A 19,872-nucleotide genomic window follows, 5' to 3' on the forward strand; every position below is an offset into this window, starting at 1 on the left:
AGGACGTCCTTCTTCACCCAAAGAGTGATTAACACTTGGAATTCACTGCCACAGGAAGTGGTGGTGGCTACAAGCATGGACGGCTTCAAAAGGGAATTAGATAAGCATATGGAGCAGAGGTCCATCAGTGGCTATTAGCCACAAGGTATAGATAGGGACTCTGGGGCAAGTGATGCTCTGTCATCTTGGTGCTTGGGGGGGTCAACAGTGGGATGGCTTCTAATGTCCTGGCCCCACTGGTGGACCTCCTGATGGCACTGGTATTTCTGGCCACTGTGTGATACAGAGTGTTGGACTGGATGGGCCTTTGGCCTGATCCAACATTGGCATCTCTTATGTTCTTATGTTCTTATGTTAAGAAGAGGAAGAAGAAGAGGAAGAAGAGGAAGGAGGAGGAGGAGATTGGATTTATACCCCGCCCTTCACTACTCAAGGGAGTCTCAGAGCAGCTTACAAACCCCTTTTCCTTCCCCTCCCCACAACAGACACCCTGTGAGGTAGGTGGGGCTGAGAGAACTCTGACAGAAACTGCTCTTTTTTCAAGAACAGCTGTGCCAGAATTATGGCTTGCCCAAGGTCATCCAGCAGGTGCAAGTGGAGGAGTGGGGAATCAAACCCGGTCCTCCCAGATTAGAGTCCGTGCACTTAACCAACACACCAAACTGGCTCCCCCACACCAAACTGGCTCCACAAGAAAGGCAGCTATGACATTGCCAGAATATGCCCACATCCTCACCACTACAGGGTTATATATTTCAGCTTTAATGATAGATCAACCATTCTCAAATAGGTCAGGATCTGCTAGTGGGTTTTGTTGATCAGCAAACATTCAGAACAATCTAATGAGGTGCTAAGAGGTACTCGTTTCTAGCTCAGAGGCTGAGATCCAAAATATTTCTGTTGTTTGCAAGCTCCCTGGATTTTTTTTCAAATTACACTACTACATTAGATGATTATATATGTTAGGAATCTTGTACATAACAGCACTGTAAAAATATTCCTTTACCTTCTACCTGCAGGTCATAATTCTGTATCATATAGCAAAACCCTTCCAATACCACAGAACAAAAAACCCTTTGTAAATAATTCTGAATCAGCAAACAATAAACAAATTAAGGAGAAATTTCACAGGAAAAGCAGTTTTGGTTAACAATCACAGCTCTTTTGGTTAACAGTTCCGCTATGTGAACTATGGTTGCCCAGCCCTTGACTGGGAACCAGTCATGCCATGATGTCATTTCCAGCCCAAAAAAACCATAAGTGCTGTCGCCATGTCATGTGATGATCTGTGTGTGTGAACAGCTGACATGCACCTTGGCTTACATTATGTGGAAAATAGTCACTGATGAAAAGGGCTTTTGTCAGCAGAGCTAGACTCCCTCACCTTCCCTTCCTGCTGCAGCCCCAAATGCCCCCCATATGCTGCTCCCAGGGGGTAGGGAACCACCAGAAATAGTGTGAAGGGGTGTCAGAAGTCTGCAGTGGGAGGGGGGAATCAGCACCCTTTTCTCTTAACAAAACATTTCTGCTGGTCAAGGTCCAACTACTTAAGATGAGATCCCCACACAATTTCATCCTGCCCTTCTTAGGGGAAATCAGTGATTTAGAAGAGCTCATTCCCCCCTCCTCACAATCGCTCTAAGAAACAAGATAATGACTCTCGCTTTGTGGCTGAGCATGAATTTGACCCTGAGTTTCCCACCCCGAAAGGAATATTATAGCATTGGAAAAAGTGCAGAGAATGGCAACTAGAATGATAAATGGGTTGGAACCCTTTCCCTATGAAGAAAGGTTAAAGTACTTGGGGCTCTTTAGTTTGGAGAAACGACGACTGAGGGGTGACATGATCGAGGTTTAAAAGATTATGCATGGGATAGAGCACGTAGAGAAAGAGGTACTTTTCTCCCTTTCTCACAATACAAGAACTCGTGGGCACTCAATGAAATTGCTGAGCAATTGGGTTAGAACAGATAAAAGGAAGTACTACTTCACCCAAAGAGTGATTAACACATGGAATTCACTGCCACAGGAGGTGCTGGTGGTGGCAGCTACAAGCATGGACAGCTTCAAGAGGGAATTAGATAAACATATGGAGCAGAGATCCATCAGTGGCTATTAGCCACAAGGTATAGAACTCTGGAGCAAGTGATGCTCTGTATTCTTGGTGCTTGAGGAGGGGCAACAGGCTTCTAGTGTCCCGGCCCCACTGATGGACCTCCTGATGGCACCTGGTATTTTTGCCCACTGTGTGACTGAGTGTTGGACTGGATGGGCCATTGGCCTGATCCAACATTGGCTTCTCTTATGTTCTTATGTCTATCCAGAGTTGACTCTACCAATTCTCATACTATGGTTCAGCATACTATATTAATTTACAGTGGTCACTTGGGTTCTTCACTGTCTACCAAAGGGTTTACAAACACTGGCTGGGCTCAGTATCTAGGCATTGTTTAAGTAGCCTGTGAAGCAAAGCTTTTTTATTTCCTGCTCCGTTTGTACAGAATGCCTGGTAAGGAGGTTTTACAGAGGAGCAGTCAGCATAGTTTGTATATATATTGATAGTAAACCCCCCCCCCCTTTCACTGCTGATGCTGCATTCCAGCATGAGACAACCTGGTACCATTTTGAAAGGGGCACTTGCTGTCTCTCTGTGTGGCTAGCAGCTTTGTGAACATATGTAACTCCTGTGGCAGACCATACTGGAGGCTTTGTGGGCTGGTCACCAGGATTCTATTTCTGGTCACCAACAGAAACCTTTCTAGTGGGGTGCTGGGTTTCTAATGTTTCTCAGTTTCTACATGAAAAGAACAAAAGAAAAATGTGTATGTTCAGGGTTCCTATAAAATATGCTCGCTTTCCAGAGTAACAGTAGAAATCCTAGCATAGTCATTCCTCAGTCCTCACTCTTGCAAGCACCCATTGGTCAGGTACATGAACCATCCGTTTCCTCTGAGTTGGCAAGAGTTATTTCCCTATACCAAGGAGGTGCTAGAGATTAGGTCTGTAAGATTCTGTGCACAATCAAGTATTCTGGCAGAGCCACAGCCCCTTACAGTAAAAATCTGGCCAAATAATGGTCTGGATGTGTTTCCTCTCACTTAATGCTGATAAAAAGAAAGGGGGGAAAGAAGGAGGCTTCTGCATCTGCTTTGCATGCAGACGAGTACAGTTCCGGACCACTCCGGTTGAAAGGATCTGGTAGCAGGTGATGCAGAAGACCTCTGCCTGAGACCCGGGAAAGCTGCTGCCAGTCAGAATAGACAATACAAGTGGAGACCCGCAAGAAACATGCGGAATGGTTATCCTATTCCTCACACCTTTGCTTCCTCCTGTCTCCCTCTACCTCTCTCACACTCTTTTTCCCTTCTGCCCCCCCTTTTCTTTTTCTCCTCCAGCTATGGCATTATACTGATCTGTAGTTCCTTCCCTCCTCCAATCCCACCCTCCCCAGGCTCCACCCCACAAATGTCCAGGAATTTCCCAACCTGGAGTTGGCAACACAATTTCCTTCCCACCCAACAGCCAACCTACCTTTATCTGCCTCTCTGTCTGCAACTTTCCATCTCCACACCCCTCCCCCACAGCCTCTACCTAGGAAAATTACAGTCTTTCTCCACAGTGGGGACCAAAACAGCTTACATTATTCTCTCCTCCTTTTTATCTGCACAACAACCCTGTGAGGTTGGTTAGGCTGAATGTATGTGACTGGTCCAAAATAACCCAGTCAGCTTCCACCGCAAGATAGGGATCTGAACCTGGGTCTCGCAGACCCTAATCTGAAGCTCTAACTGATGCACCGCACTGGCTTTCATAGGGTGGCTGCTGATGAACAGTAACAAGCAGCTGGGCCTACTTGAGTCATGCAAATCAGGTGGTATCAAGTCACCCAAAGGGTGCTGCCGAGGGATGCCAGCCTCCAGGTGGGACCTGGGGATCCCCTGTAATTTCTGCTCATTTCCAGACTACAGAGATAACTTCCCATGGAGAAAATGGATGCTTTGGAGGGTGGACTCTGTGACATTGTACCCCACTGAGGTCCCTGTCCTCCCCAGGCTCCTCCCGCAAATCTCCAGGAGTTTCCCAGCCTGGACCTGGCAACCTTATCCAGAATCCCCTGTCGGTGGCCAGGGGGGGAACCTGGCAACCCTAAAGTGCTGGCAGGCCTAGGCTTGGCAACCTCTAAGTGGGGCCTGAAGGAAACCCCCCCCCCCAGACTTACAACTGAACTCAAGGCAGCAGAGATCTGTCTCCCTGGAGAAAATGACTGCTTTGGAAGGTGGACTCTGTAGCATTATACCCAGCTGTGGCCTCTCCCTTCCCCAATCCCACCTCAAAACCTCTAGGGACTCCCCAGGCCAGGCCCCAAGGCTCCCTCCCTCCCTGAAAAGCCAAAGGAGGCCTGGAAAAGGGCCCTTCCCCCACACCCTTTGACTCACAGAGCCGGTTAGAAGCCTCTCCCCCCCCCGCCCTGAACGTTCTAACCTCTCTCTCACAGTTGGTGTCTGAAGCAGATCCCTGCAGAGGCCATTTCAAAAGGTTTTTGGGGGAATTCAGCCGTCCCTGGACGGATTTTCTTAGTTTTTGCATTTTTCTGCAGATACAGGAAGTCTACTGAGTATGTAGGAGAAGCTCCTGGGCCAGAGGGAGCTTCCTTTTCCTGGGACTAAGTATCCGCACGGCGCCATCTGTTGGAGATTAGTTATATAGATTGACCTTGATAGACTGTTTGACTCAGTATAAGATGGGTTGCTAGACCCCTAGTCGGGGTGGGTTTCCCCCCAATTTCAGGGGCTCCAATCTGCCACCAGCCAGCTAGCTGGTGGGGGAAGCCCCACCCCCAAACAGCCCCATCCTGTATCAACATCATCAATGTGATGACATCATGTGGAAATGATGTCATCATGCCAGGAATGTTGTGTGGCAACACTCTAGCATTTTTTGGGCAAAACTCTACAGTGACGAGGGAGTTTTGACCAAAATGCTAGAGCATCACCGTGCAATGTGCCCGGCATGATGATGTTACTTCAGTGCGACATCATTGTGCGAACAACATCATGCGCAGCAATTGGCCCCACCCTTCCCACTTCCGGAAGGCTCCCTCCCACCCACCACCCACCAGCTGGGTAAGTAACCCTAGTATAAGACAGTTTTTAAACCCTCCACCCTGTACCCCACACATCTCAATAAAAAAGTTCATCTCTGTTGAAGAAAGGGAAATGTTAAAATTCATTTGTACATTTTGTGTCTAGTCAAAGATTTTAACATCTCTTAATCTTATTATATAAAGAACTGGCATATTTTCTTTTGGGGGGACATGGAGCAGCCATGGAACATAAAAACCATATTTAGCTGCATTACAAACACTTCCAGTCACAGAGGAAAGAGGAAATACTAGGGGTTAATAGAAACTCCTCTGGGCTGAGTAAAAAAAAAACCCAAAAAAATAAAAATCACCTCTGTGAAGGCAGATTTATTAACTGGAACATCTGTCTAGAGAGACAAAAATAGGAAGCTAAAGCTAGAAACAGATAAGAAAAGTGCAAGATCCTTTAATGAAACAAGAGTCTTTGCTCCTTAATCACCTTCTCCCCCAATGCCATATCAGTCGTTCCTGCTGTAGGTGATAGCACATCCCTCTTTGAAATGAAGTATCATTAAGTTCCAGTCTATCAAGCTGCAGCTTCGCTCCAAAGAGCACCCTACTTAAAATCAACAATTGCAAAGGAAATACCAGGTCTGTTGAACTTTTGCTGGGAAAGCGATTAATCTCACAGTGACATTTTGGAGGTCTTGACAAAGCCACATTTCCAAACAAGATAAACCCCATCTCCCAACACTCTGCATAGGAATAAGGAACCAAATAGTTCTTGAGACAGCAGGGAATTACCAATGGCATGCTAATTAAGAGCCTCAACCAGAAATAGCTGAATGCTACAGGCTTGTTTTGCTTTGCGTTGTGCAGGTTGTATTCAATGCTCCCTTAAAGCAAAAACAATAAAGCCATTGGGTTGTACAGTCCAATAACTGACAGAATTACACATTCGTAACATTTGCTTGTACTCTATGTGTGACAATAGACACAATTAGGGTTGCCAGTTCTGGGTTGGGAAATAGCTGGAGATTTTGAGGGTGGAGCCTAAGGAGGGCAGGGTTTGGAGAGGGGAGGGATTTCAATGTGGTATAATGACCATTGAGTCCAAAGGGGCCATTTTCTCCAGGGGAACTGATCTCTGTCACCTGGAGATTAGTTGTCGTAGCCAGAGATCTCCAGCCACTTCCTGGAGGTTGGCAACCATAGACACAATTACCCAGCTATCTTTCAAAGGAAGAGGGAAGGCATCTTTTACAGGGGGAAACTCTTCACACTTATTAGCATAATTTTAATAACCAGAAGACAGTGATTTGTTAATGATCCCACAGGTTGGTCAGCACCACATATTCCAAAAACAATTTCTTTATTTTGTTTACATAAACTTAAAATGGATTTAGACAGTGCACTCTAATTACTACATTTCTCTAAGTTATTAAACACCAGTTTGATCCTTCTAGAAACTGGGGGGGGGGACAAGTTGCTGAGCTTTTCTCATAAACTTTCATTGCAAATATAGAAAAAGACAGACGGGGGAGCGGGGGGTGGCGCAGAACCTTACACACACACAGAGCATTCTTTAAGATCCGGAGGGAAGAGGGAAAATAAAGCCAGTGAAAAAATAAGGCTTTCCTCAGCAGCTTCAAACACTCTCAAACACCACAACAAATAAGGAGCATATAAGTCCTTGTCCAATCAGGATGTACACAAAAATTGGGTGGAGATTCAGGACACGTTACCTGCTTCCTGGGAAGACCAAATAAGGCCAAAGCCTTTCGCCAATACTGCAAGACTAACAGATGCCCCTGAAGAAGCCTGTTGGCAAAATGCGTAGGGAATTTGAGGGATTTTAACTGAGTAATAAAATATATTCTTACTTTACTTTCCACCATCAGCCTTGGCCTTATTTTTTTTTATCTCTTAGTGACTGGTGCAGCCCTTTTATTTTCTCCCATGGGGAGACCTACATCACACTCCGCGAAAAGTGAACAGCTATGATAGTTAGGGTTGCCAACCTCCAGCTGGGACCTTTAAAATGGTAGCTATGACATCACATTCCCATTGAGCTTCTTCCTCTCCCCAAACTCCACTATCCCCAGACACCACCTCCAGATTTCCAGGAATTTCCCAAGCTGAAGATGGCAACCCTATGTGACATGATCCTCTCCAACTGCCCCTGGAAACAGGGGTCCCTGAGCCAAACCCAGGAGGCACTCATTGGTCATTGGGGGAAACTCTTGTGAAAACACAGGTCAGGAAAATTTTATTTATTTATTTATTTATTTTACATGTGACTTCTATACCGCTCATGACCCCTACTGGGTCTCAGAGCGGTTTACAGGTGGCCTACATTATTGTAGTCAGATCCTACCTAGGGCGACAATTGTGCAGGGAGGGGTTGCCTAACAGCACCCGGACGACAGGCTTCTCTCCGTTCTCGGTGGCTCCGGCGTAGTCTCAGCATTCCGGCGAGCGGCGACCATCAGCGGGCTGCAGATGGACCCTCCGTTGATGCGCACTGCTCCTGGACTGCGGCGTTCCCGGCTACTCGTCCCTTCGGGCTCCAGCCGCGCCACGTCGCTCCGCAGTTGCATCATCTGGTTCCGCCTCGATCCGATGTCGTCGCCGCTCCTACGGTCCGCCAGACGCCGCCATTGTTCTTCCTCGCCGCTGCTGCTTCTCTTACTGCCATCATCGCCGTCAACCCTCCTGGCACGGAACCAGGAGGAGGGTGCCCCCCGCCTCTAAGGCAGGTACCCATTTCTCTACTTGCAATTACTTTCGAGCCGCTGGGTTGGCGGGAGCTGGGACTGGGGCCGGTAGCTCACTCCGGCTGCGGTGGGGATTCGAACAGCCATTATGGCTGTTCGCTATAGATGTTACTGCAGGTGCTGTTACTCCCTGCGCCACCGCTCCCTAAATGGAGGGGAGACTGAGACCTCTTCTTATGGGCTGCAGCTGCAATCTGAATTGGGTACCATGTACACAGGATTTTAGGAAGTCACATGTTACTATTACGCAGGATAGGGACCCAACCTCCATAATGTGAAAATCAGCCCCCACAGTAATCACAAGATCACAATGATAGTTATAAGTGGTTTCTCCATGCAGTCCTAATACCCAGGATGGTTAGGAGGGAGATCTTCATATATGTAAACCAGCTCTTCATATATGTAAACCAGCCCTTAGGGACATTTTGCAAAGTTCATCAAGCCAGGGGTGGGGCAGGATCAGTATCATATCTTAGCGTTGCTAGATCCAAGTTGGGAAACTCCTGGAGATTTGCAGGTGATGCCTGGGGACGACAGGGACATCAGTGGGGAACAATGCCACAGAGTCCACCATCCAAAGTATCTTTTTCTCCAGGGGAACTAATCTCTGTAATCTGAAGATAAACTGTAATTCCACGGGATCCCCAGGTTCCACCTGGAGTCTGGCATCCCTAACTATGACTGCTTTCTCAAATCTTAAACACATTCTGAAAACACAAGTACACTAGAGTGACTGAATTACTCATCCATTCCCTTAAGAAACCTCAGTAGAGTTCTGAGACATTAATATAATTTACATGCTTTATTTTAAACATGTTTATCCATGGGCTCAAGCCATCCAATCTCCATTAAAAGTTTCTATTGATTGCATAACACAGCGAACTGTATACATGGACTGACTTTTCTAATAGCTACCAGAAGCCACATAAATGAAAATATTTTGCCCAAATACGTAACCTATACAATCTGTTGAGAGATAATCCTGTAAAATTCCTCTGAGTTGGTTCAATGCAAGCTGTTAAAGCGGGTCCTAGATCACAGTGGGCCAATCCAGTCCCAGGCCCCAGTAAGCCGAATATTGGGTGAAATCCTCTACCTCCAAAACTTGGCTTTACCCATCTATTGTTTACCTGTATATAGATTTTTTTAAAAAAACTGCTAGAGTTACATGAGCTACTTTCTAAACCTTAAGTGTAGAGCTCAATATTAAGTCCAAAGTGTATTCTACAGTTTCAACAAATTTAAATTTGAATGGCTTTAAAATTCTTAGAGGAGAATATTTGACCACTGTAAATTCAGTTCATTCTACCAGTCAGTTCTGCACCTTTTCCCCTTGATATTTCAGGTCATATCTTTAGGAAGGTAGAGTCAACAGACGCACTTCTCTACCCAGAGCAATGATTCTCCCCACTTATGAATTTTTTTCAAATTTTTTTCAAATTATATAATTTTCATATAAAGAACAAGAGCTCTTTTTTAGAACAGGTATATTTTGCATTTCTAAAGAAGTCAGCTGCCGCTGTTGCCACCACAAGGGCTTCAAACTCTCCCACCTTACCTGCCAAGTTCTGTCCACCAAACATCCTCCCTGTAGATTATTCAAGATAACTTGTCATTTATTTCAAGATAAGTGAAAAATCCCCTCTTAGCAACTACAGCTGTGAGCATAAGGGGCAAGTTATGAGGGTTTCATATTAGAAAGATGCTTGTTTTAAGTGGGTAAAATAATATGAACCTTAAAAATCTGTCCTTATTTAGGGCACTGTTCTGACCATAACAATTTATAAACAAAACATACGTATTGTTTTGGATTTGGTGAGAAATTTCTAGAAGTTTCTGTTTGTTGTAAGGAATATCATTAATTTTTCCAGTCATTTATTTGAAGTCAATTCAAACAAAGACAGCTGCCTATAGGGTTGCTTTAGGAATAAAAGTGTGCAATGATACCACTTAAGAACTAAAGTCTGTGTCAACCTTTAGTGTTCCTTTGCAGTTTGGTAATCCAATAGCCATAACCACAGGCAAGCTTCCATTCTCCTCTGCATTTCAAATATGTATTAACTCTGGTTTCAGGACTGTTTGACCCTCTTCACTTGAAGTGTCCACGTTATATGCTATAGGCCTGCTTCATTTCAAGTGGTTGTCTCCAGACCACTTGTCTCTAATAAATCGCTTCATGTTCTCATGTCTCAATTACCCCAATCTGTCAGCATTTAAATCAGGCTCCATCTTTTCTTCCACTTTCTTGCCCGATTAAAAGTACAGGACACTTCTATATGTTGCAATGGTTACATTTCCCAAACCAGCATTTACCAGAGCTGCTGCAAGAAACCCCAATGTAACAGTGTGCTCCCCCTGAAAGTCCAAGGCTACAGTCCTGTGCACACTTACTTGAGAGGAAGCCCAAGTAAGTACAGTGGGACTTACTTCTGAGTAGACATGAACAGGACTGCCCTATACATTGCGGACACTATGTGTCGGGTACTATTAGATTCAGACCTACAGAAGAAGAAGATGACCCACCCCTTGGTGATGCATGCTGCTGTTTACCAACTTTAGTGAGTCAACTGCTTACTTTCCTGAATAAGTAATTTCTGACCCCAGTTGTCCATGTTCTGATTACATCTAGCTTGGACTACTGCCATGCACACTAGGTGGGGCTGCTGTTGGAGACTGTAGAGAAGCTTCAATTGGGACAAAATGCCATGACAACGTTCTTAACAAACATGAATTATCAGGAGTGTTAAAAGAATGCATGATTTGCCTATTTGTGTCTGGGCACAAAACAAAGTTACCCTAGACAGTCTGGGAGCAAGGTACCTACTGGGCCACTTGTTTCCTTATGGACTTGCCTAGCAACTGTGATCTTCTCCAGAGACCCTGCTCTGAAGCAAGGTGGGTGGCCATTGGATACTGCTTTCTCTGTTGTGGCATCTCAATTACGGAATGTCCTCCCCACAACTGCCTGCCTGGTAGAGCTTTAAGCACTGGTTAAAATGTTTGCGTTCACCTCTGCTTATAAAACATGTTTATCCCCTCCAGGGAGTGGTTATTTTTGAAAAGTAGGTTATTATACTATGGATTTGTTGTTAATTTTATACAGCTTTTTATTATTTATCTTTATGTTATTATTATTAGCCACTGTGGAATCCTTTGGATTGAGAGGTAGTACACACACACATTTTTAAAAAATGGATGCTAGGCATCAGATAGTAGCCATGATGGTCTGTAGTAGAAGAGCTAGATTCAAGTCCAAGAGCACTTTAGAGACCAACCAGATTTTGGGGGTATAAACTTTCGAGAGTCTCCTTATGAAGGGAACTTTGACTCTTAAAAGCTTATATCCCAAAAATCTTATTGGTCTTTACTGGACTCACTCTAGACATTTATTTACTAATTAGGAATAAGGCCTGTTGTGGAAATAAATACAACAAGCTCTAGAAAGGGGCTCTGGAAGAGTGCCCCAGCCTTGGGCACTCAGCGTCAATTTGCTGTGCCGATCTCAGCAGGGTATAATGACATAGAGTCTACCATTTTCTCCAGAGGAACTGATCTCTGCCTTCTGAAGAGCAGTTGTAATTCTGAGTGATCTCCAGCCCTCCCCTATAGATTGGCAACAATGGTCCCCCAGGAGGAAATGGCTGATTTGGAGGGTGGAGGCTATGGCATTGTACCTGTCTGAGGTCCCACCCCTCCTCAAACCTCACCCTCTCCAGGCTCCACCCCTCAAATCTCCAGGAATTTCCCAACCTGGAGTTGGCAACCCTATCTCCTTCCCAGCCAGCCATCAACCTACCTTTATCTGCCCCTCTGACTTCAGTTTTCCATCTCCTCCCCCCTTCATCCTGGAAAGCAGTTCTAATTCTGAGTGATCTCCACCCCCCCCACCTGGAGATTAGCAACAATGGTTCCCAAGGATGAAATGGCTGGTTTGGAGGGTGGAGGCTATGGCATTGTACCTGTCTGAGGTCCCACCCCTCCTCATACCTCACCCTATCCAGGCGCCACCCCTCCAGGAATTTCCCTACCTAGAGTTGGCAATTCTATCTCCTTCCCAGCCAACCATCAACCTGCCGTTATCTGCCCCTCTGATTTCAGCTTTCCATCTCCCCTCCCACCTACAGCCTCTGCCGTGCTCTGAAGCCCTGACTGCTATGTCACACTGGCTATCATAGGAGGGCCATCTCAGCAAGGCATAAGGACACAGAGTCCACCCTTTTCTCCAAGGGAACTGATCTCTGCCATTTGGAGAGCAGTTGTAATTCTGAGTTATCTCCATCCCTCACCTGGATATTCCCCAGGAGGAAAAGTACAGTCTTTCTCTGCAATGTGGACCAAAGCAGCTTACATCATTCTCCTCTCCCCCTTTTGACTTGCACAACAATCCTGTGAGGTAGGTTAGGCTGAAAGTCTGACTGGTCCAAAATCACCCACTCAGATTCCACAGCAAGAACTTATCTGAAATGCTGACTGCTATGCCACATTAGCGGTGGTATCACCTGGTATCACAACTAAACTCCAGACAACAGATCTCTCTCTCCCCCTGGAGAAAATAACTGCTTTGGAGAGTGGGCTCTATGGCATTCTATTCAGCTGAGGCCACTCCTCTCCCTAAACTCTGGCTTCCTTAGACTTCACCACAGAATATCCAGGAATTTCCCAGCCTGGAGCTGGCAACCCTAGTCAGGACTGGCCCCAATGAGTTTTCTCCCAAAGGCCAAAATAGGTTTAGAAAGTGTCTCCCCCCACCTTTTACTGACAGAACCAAGCTTCATTGCCTAGCAACAGGCACTGAGGGGAAAGTAGGATTCCCAGCTCTGAGTAGGGAAATAACTGGAGATTTGGGGGGCAGATCTTGTGGAGGGCAGCGTTTGGGGAGGGGAAGGACTCAGCAGGGTATAATGCCATAGAGTCTACCCTCCAAAGCAGCCATTTTCTCCAGGGGGACTAATCTCTGTCATTTGGAGATCAATTGTAACAGTGGGAGATCTCCCGGTCCCACCTGGAGATTGGCAACCCTAGGGGAAAATCAGCCACACAGCAGGGGGTTGAAGAGAATGGTTTGACGGCCGCTGGCCCACCTCAGTAGCCAGCCAGTCATGGCGGAGCCAAGCAGGAGAGACAGCCGTTTTCAGAGTTTATTCTGACAGGAAAGTGGCCAAGCTGGCAGTGGGCAAGGGAGAGGGTTACGCTGAAAGTCTGTGAGTGGTCTGAAATCTCCCAATCAGCTTCCACAGCAAGAACCTGGGTCTGGCAAACCTTGCTCTAAAGTGCTAACTGCTACACCACACTGGTTGTGGTATTGCCTGGTATCACAAGTGAACTCCAGACAACAGATCTCTTTCTCCCCCTGGAGAGAATAACTGCTTTGGAGAGTGGATTCTGTGGCATTTTATTCAGCCTGAGGCCTCTCCCCTCCCCAAACCCTGGCTTCCATAGGCTTCAACAGAAATTCTCCAGGAATTTCCCAACCTGGAGCTGGCAACCCTAGTCATGACTGGCCCCAATGAGTTCCCCACAAAGGCATGGAAAAGGCTTCATTCCTTTGTCTTTTTACTGACAGAACCAAGGTTGGTTGCCTAGCAACAGCCACTGAGGGAAAAGTTAGTCCCACAGGAGCCAAGCAGGAGAAGTGCCTTCCTCAGGAGAGACAGCCGTTTGGCAGTTATTCTGACAGGGAACAGTGGCTCAGGTGGCAGTAGGCAGGGAATTACTCTTGAGTGGTGGTTGAGGGGCCAATAGCTGATGGCGCGCACAGCACAGCCAATGGGAGAGCTGGAAATGGCCAATGCATCAAGAGAATTATATATATAAGATTCCTAATCGCAGCAGCTTTCCTTAGACATGTATAAGTCAGTGAGTGGTGGTACTGACTACAGTAAGTCAATTTCTGAAATTGCCTATGCCACTTCCAGTCTAGTCAATTTTACTTCTCACAGAGAAGGATATGTTCTTGAATGGGAAGAGATTGCAGAGATGGAGAGATTGCAGAGATGAAGAGGGCACCTTTTGTTATCTTCTGTTTCTCTTTTAAAAGGAATGGTAAAACATGTAAAAATTTGAAAACTACTGTGGACATGGTGAATGGAAAAGAGACTATGGTAGATGCTCTCAACCGTCTATTTTGTTCATGTTGCTGCTGGGAGCTAGTTTTGGTTCTTCCAAATGTTACATTTGTTACAAATGAAATGTTACAAAAATCTGCAAAACCCAAGACCATGGTAAGAATTTTAAAAATTATGTATGTCCTACAGTCAAGACAGATAAACAATTCAGCTTCCAGCTTTCTAGAACAGTACAATGTATGAACAGTAATCGCGATTCACCAGTACTGAAGAAAAAAATATATTATATGTTTCCTTTCCAGTTCTGACATCGTCTCTGCAAATCTTCCTTCAGAAGTTGAGAAATCACTCAAGGAGGGAAAGATTGTGTTTGAAAAGATCCTACATGGCTTTACGTGGTCCTGATATCAGTGCAGGTTTTATAAGGACTCCAATGATTAAGTCTGTGGTGGAAGAGCACTTCTCTGGTGCCCATTACAGAACAATGGCCTCCAGGAGGGCAACTCATCCTGCTTTATCTCCAAGACGATAATGAGTCAGAAGCACCAATGTTTTTCTCTCCTTCTTGTGAAGCCAAACTGAAAGTGCCCAGGATCTCTGGCAGATGCTACATATTGTTGAAGAGTAGTTCATACAACTGGCAGGACAGAAACTGTTGAATTAAGGTGTTGCAGAAATTACCAGTTGGTGGACTAGAGATATTATAGCATTGATGTTCACAGCACTTCTCTGATGTGCATTCATCCTGTATTAGCAATGCAATCACAAAGAGTCTTCTAATCAGATTCACCCTCATATAGTTTTAGAACTACTCGTCAGGGTTTATGATCTACAGAGAAAGCTAGAAGGCTGTGAAAGATAAGCAGCTCTTGATTACCATTGCAAAATAAAAATACACAATGGTCCTGTTCAGACGGGCAGCAAATCCCACCATTGGCCCAGCTCTAATTTGATACAGATCTTTTTTATCCAGCGTTGCACGACCAGACAGCTCCCCTTACCATGCACGTACTCCGCGGTGGATTGTCTAGATGGCGTCCACCTGAAGGAGCCGCATGGTCGGGGGGCGGGGTTCGCATGCGCATCTGCGCCTCAACGTGTACTTGTTTTTCCATGCATGCACAAAATTGAATAGTTAAAGCACCGCCAGCGGTACCTCCCTCTAGGTACCATTTCAATCAACACAGTTCATAAATTTCACGGGCCCTTCAGAAACATGAAATTGTCCAGAACATTTCAGTGGAGCTCTGTAGCTGTTGCGCGTTTACGTGCATATCATTAAGAGGTTTTTTTAATGATGGCCTTTCGGGATGGTCTGGAGTCAGACCATCCTGACGGGAGGATTGCGCGCTGAAACGATCAGACAGAGGAAAGTCCGCCACTGGCCTGTCAGCCAGCATTTGCTCTGGACGGAAACTGTTATCTATTAAGTATAGCTCTCTGGTGGGGCTGAATGTTGTTCACAGAAGCGGCCCTTTTCCCAGATGTCGCCGTCTGATCATTCCCTTTAAATCCGCCAGGCACTCGTGCCTAGCACAGATCTAAAGACCCGTCTGATCAGGACCAATGCCTAATTGTAACTACCTCAACAGACTCAGTAATGAGACTAGTGAAATAATATTATAACCTTTAATAGAATTCAATAGCTAAGAATATAAACAGAATAAATGAAGACAGAGCTAGAAAAATAAGCCTCCGGATATGCGGAATTCAAATTAAAATGTTTTCCTTGAAGATACTAGTAGAGCTACTTAAGGATCAGTACTTTATCAATATAATGCCAAAACTGGTCTACTAATTTGGCACCATCTATTGTACCTCTCTAAACTTAACTTGTACTACGATAATTTTTAAAGATTAATTAGAAGTAGGTAAAGGTAAAGGTTCCCTTGCTCGAAAGCCAGTCGAATCCGACTCTAGGGTTGCGGTGCTCATCTCCGTTTCAAAGCCGAAGAGCCAGCGCTGTCTGAAGACGTTTCCGTGGTCATGTGGCCAGCATGACTAAACACCAAGGTGCACGGAACGCTGTTACCTTCCCACCGAAGTGGTACCTATTTATCTACTTGCAATTTCTTGCTTTCGAACTGCTAGGTTGGCAGGAGCTTGAACTAGAGATGGGAGCTCACTCCATCATGCGGCACCCGGGTCTCGAACTGCTGAACTACTGACCTTCCACAGCCTGCAGTTCAGCGTCTTAACCACTTGAGCCACTGCAGCTCAATTAGAAGTAACCCCTAGCAATTTTAAACTATGTAGGGCAAACTATATAGGCAGCTGCAGGTATTCAAGCATTGCTTCGGTCTCTATAGATTCTGTCTTGATAAAGCTAAGGGCTATTTACTTGCAGAAGTGGCTTCCAGCTAAATATTCCTAGCTGGATAGGAAATTGTGCGTGTAGACAGGTATTGCACCCATGTTTGCTCAGTCCAGTCCAAACACCAGAGTTGCATTTGCATATGCCATCTGGGAGGTGGGGGGACAACAACAGACAACATGATGCCTTCTTGGCATTCCATGGCATCAAAACTGGTATCCACCACACCCAATAGCGCTACAGATGCACTCAGTAAACTCAGTAAACATCCACATGCCAGCCAGCTGATCAATAACAACTGACAACTGACTCTATAACAGTCTTTAACAACTGACCCTTTAGCAGCCAATCATCTGACAATTCGCTATCTGGTACCGCCACTCTGGGGCTGGGAAAGCAGAACAGCAGGGAAGAGATTGCTCTGTGGGCATTATTGGTCCTTTGTGGGCTTGTCAACACCCCCAGGGGGCTTCTTAATAGAGAGAGGCCCCTGGGCATGGGACTTTAAAATACTTGGAGAAGGAGACTGAGGATGACATACCAACTCTGTCTCCCAGCTGAAAAGGGAGTAGAGCAAGGGGAGAAGAGGAAGAATAGGGTGGTGCTCAGCCCCTGCCCCTCTGAGGCCATGCAAAGGGACTTCTACCAAATCAGACCCTGGCACACAGTGGCCAAGGCCTGGAACCCAACACCTGTTTCAAATGCCAAAATGTGCACGAAGAGCTGCTGAGAGAAGAAAGCGGAAAACTAGTTTACCCTTTCTTGCCAAACATAAAGTCAGCAAGCTTTAGTTTTCCAAAATTTAAAAAAAATGCTATTGCAACCAAAAATATGTTTTTGTCTCTGGTAGGGAGGTTTGAACACCCAATAGTCTGGCACACATTCTTGTCTGCCGGTCGCAAACAGGGACATAACTTTTCGGCAATAAGTCTGATAGTTCATCAATCTGTTCATGGGTGTTTGCCAGGTTGCTTCAGAATATTCCTTCCTGCAGTGCAATTGAGTTTTCATGCATGCATTGTAAACTGCCTTAAACCAAGAGGAGAGGCAGGATATAAATGTTTTAATCAATAAATTTAATACATTAATAAAATGCATGATCTCAGATATAAATGTCATATATAAAAGGTGTGTTACATCCTACTGTTCTGTGTTTGTCTCAGTAGTCCTTACTAGTGACACTAATGGCGGCTGATCAGTTTGAATCAGCAGCATCTTTGTGCTTGCAGTTTTGTGAAGACCTGACGCAAATCAGTTTAGTAGGTGTTTGCGGCTGTTTGGCATGAACTGAACAGCTTGGGTGATTGACTCACATAAGATCAGCACCTTTGAACACAGTAAGTTCTACTGTCAAACATGCTTGTAGTGAAATCTGAGCATCCCTAAACTCTGGCTGTGTGTAGGTTTGCTTCTTGGGCTCCATTTTTCCATTCAGGGTCTGTCCTCAACAGCCAACTTACAGTTGTGAATGTGCATTAATGTGCGTCTTCGTTGTGTGTACATTTATCCTTTTGATAATCTTAAATACATTTTCTGCATGAAAAAACAAATATTTGAACTATAAATATCCCAAAATTTACATACCTAAGTAACTGCAATTGTTAAAGCTGTCCAGTGTTTAATACGGTGTTTATTTAAAAGATTTTTCATGTAGCTGTCTAAAATCTATACTTTTTGCCTCCAGCAGTGCCTACCAGCCTGTCAGTGTAGTTCAAGACCTCAAACTATTATATGTGAAAAAGCACACAAAGAAAATGCCAGCCTTCTGAAGTGGTGGTGGTGGTGGTAGTGTTAGTAAAAAATTAAATTAAGCTGTGATTGATCACATGCAGCAGAATAACAGGCATCCTCCCTTCTTTCAGAATCTGGGCCTGGTGACCTAAGCACTAAAACTTTCTTTCAAGGTGAAAAGACATCTTTACTATTTTCTGCATCAGTCTAGATCAATGCTCATGAAAAAGCATGTAAAATATAACAGGGACACAGGATTTATCTGAGAAATGAAGCTTAACTCCAGACTGGCTTCCTGGTCTATGTATGGGAAAGAAAACAAACACCTCAGATTCTATTCTCACATTACATTTTATATTCTTTTCACAACATGCATATTCACTTCTGCACTGGAAAAATAGGAGAAGGAACCCTCAGACGATTTGTTTTGCTATTAGTGTGCACTTCCGTTGAAATAATAAGAGTGTCATCCTAAACAGAGTTATAGTCTTCTAAATCCAGTGAAATGAATGGGCTTAGGAGAGTATAACTCTGCTTAGAATGGCACCATTAAATAACTTAAGGCTATATAAAGATTTCTAATTTACCTCATTTCTCATATAGTAGATGACTTTTGGTCGGATCCTAAGCATTCACACAAGAGCACTTCTGCTCATACTGGATTTCTGCTGATTCCCCCCCCCCACACACACACACTGCAGGTCTCCAAGTGCCCCCTTTGAGCTATTCCAGGTCGGGTTTTCCTCTGGAAGCACCATTTGGGGGGCATTTTGGGAGAGGGAGGAGACGTGACAGTCCTGCTCCATGGACTGAAATCCTTTCTCCATCAGAAGAAATCCTCTACGGAAACCGAACCGCTGACAGAAATAACTGAGCAAAAGTTCTGTCTCTCCCTCTCCCCCTTTTAAATAAGTGCGCCATATAAGTTACAAAATAAAGACAAATGATATTTTCAGCATCAAGCTGTGGGCCTCTAAAGTCATTATCAGCCTTTGTATGACAAGAATCTGGAGCTTTACAAAACTGTTGTACCATATGCCCAATTTATACCATACAGTAACAGAGATCCAAAGGTCAACTCGCAGCCCTCTTCCATCCATTGTTCTTCCATGGAAAAACTAGCTCGGATGTTCAGAGGGGATCCCCCAAGGTGGCTGTCTTTAAGGCACAGAGGACTTCCACAAGCCCTTCCCCCTTTGCACATGCAGAGGAACAAGGTTCTTTGAATGGCAGACAGGATGCTGTCCTAATGGCAGTGGCGGCCTTTCCTCTCATTTCTTCTTCTTGAACATTTACTGCACTCAGGACACATTATTTTTTTAAAAGCCCTTTGAACAATCTTTTGCTTCGTTACAAACAATAAATGCTCTACCTAGTAGAATAGTCACAGACCTAAGAGCCAAGAAATACTACCAGTAAAGTTAATATTCCTTCTCAGATGTAGCACCAAGGCTTTGAAATTTAATGCAGAATGAACACTGAATTTTCTCCCTTGGATTACATCTTAAAATATGCATTTTAGACCAGATTTTATTGTGGTAGGAATTGACTGTTGCTACGAAACTTTTGTTGGTTTACACATTCAGCTGGCTAAGCAGTGTCTCGCCCCTGTAGAAGGAACCAAGGACACACACGTTCCTCACAACTGGAAATCTAAGGCAGTGTAAGAGCACGTCATGTGCCACATGGGTTGGTTTTGGAAATCCCTACCTCCTCTCAATTTACTGAGGTGGGGAAAGGTCATGTGAGGCCACCCTCTATTCATACAGGCCATGGGCGTGACTGGTTCACACAGTGCCTGACACACAAAGTAGGGAGAAGAGCGTGTGAACTTGGCCTTTTACTCTTCTGAGATTCTTGTCATAAAAACAAGGATGGATGCAGCAGCCACAGAACACTCTT

Source organism: Gekko japonicus, unplaced genomic scaffold (genome assembly GCF_001447785.1).
Source record: "Gekko japonicus isolate JY-2015 unplaced genomic scaffold, Gekko_japonicus_V1.1 scaffold584, whole genome shotgun sequence".
In the NCBI taxonomy this organism is placed as follows: Eukaryota; Metazoa; Chordata; class Lepidosauria; order Squamata; family Gekkonidae; genus Gekko; species Gekko japonicus.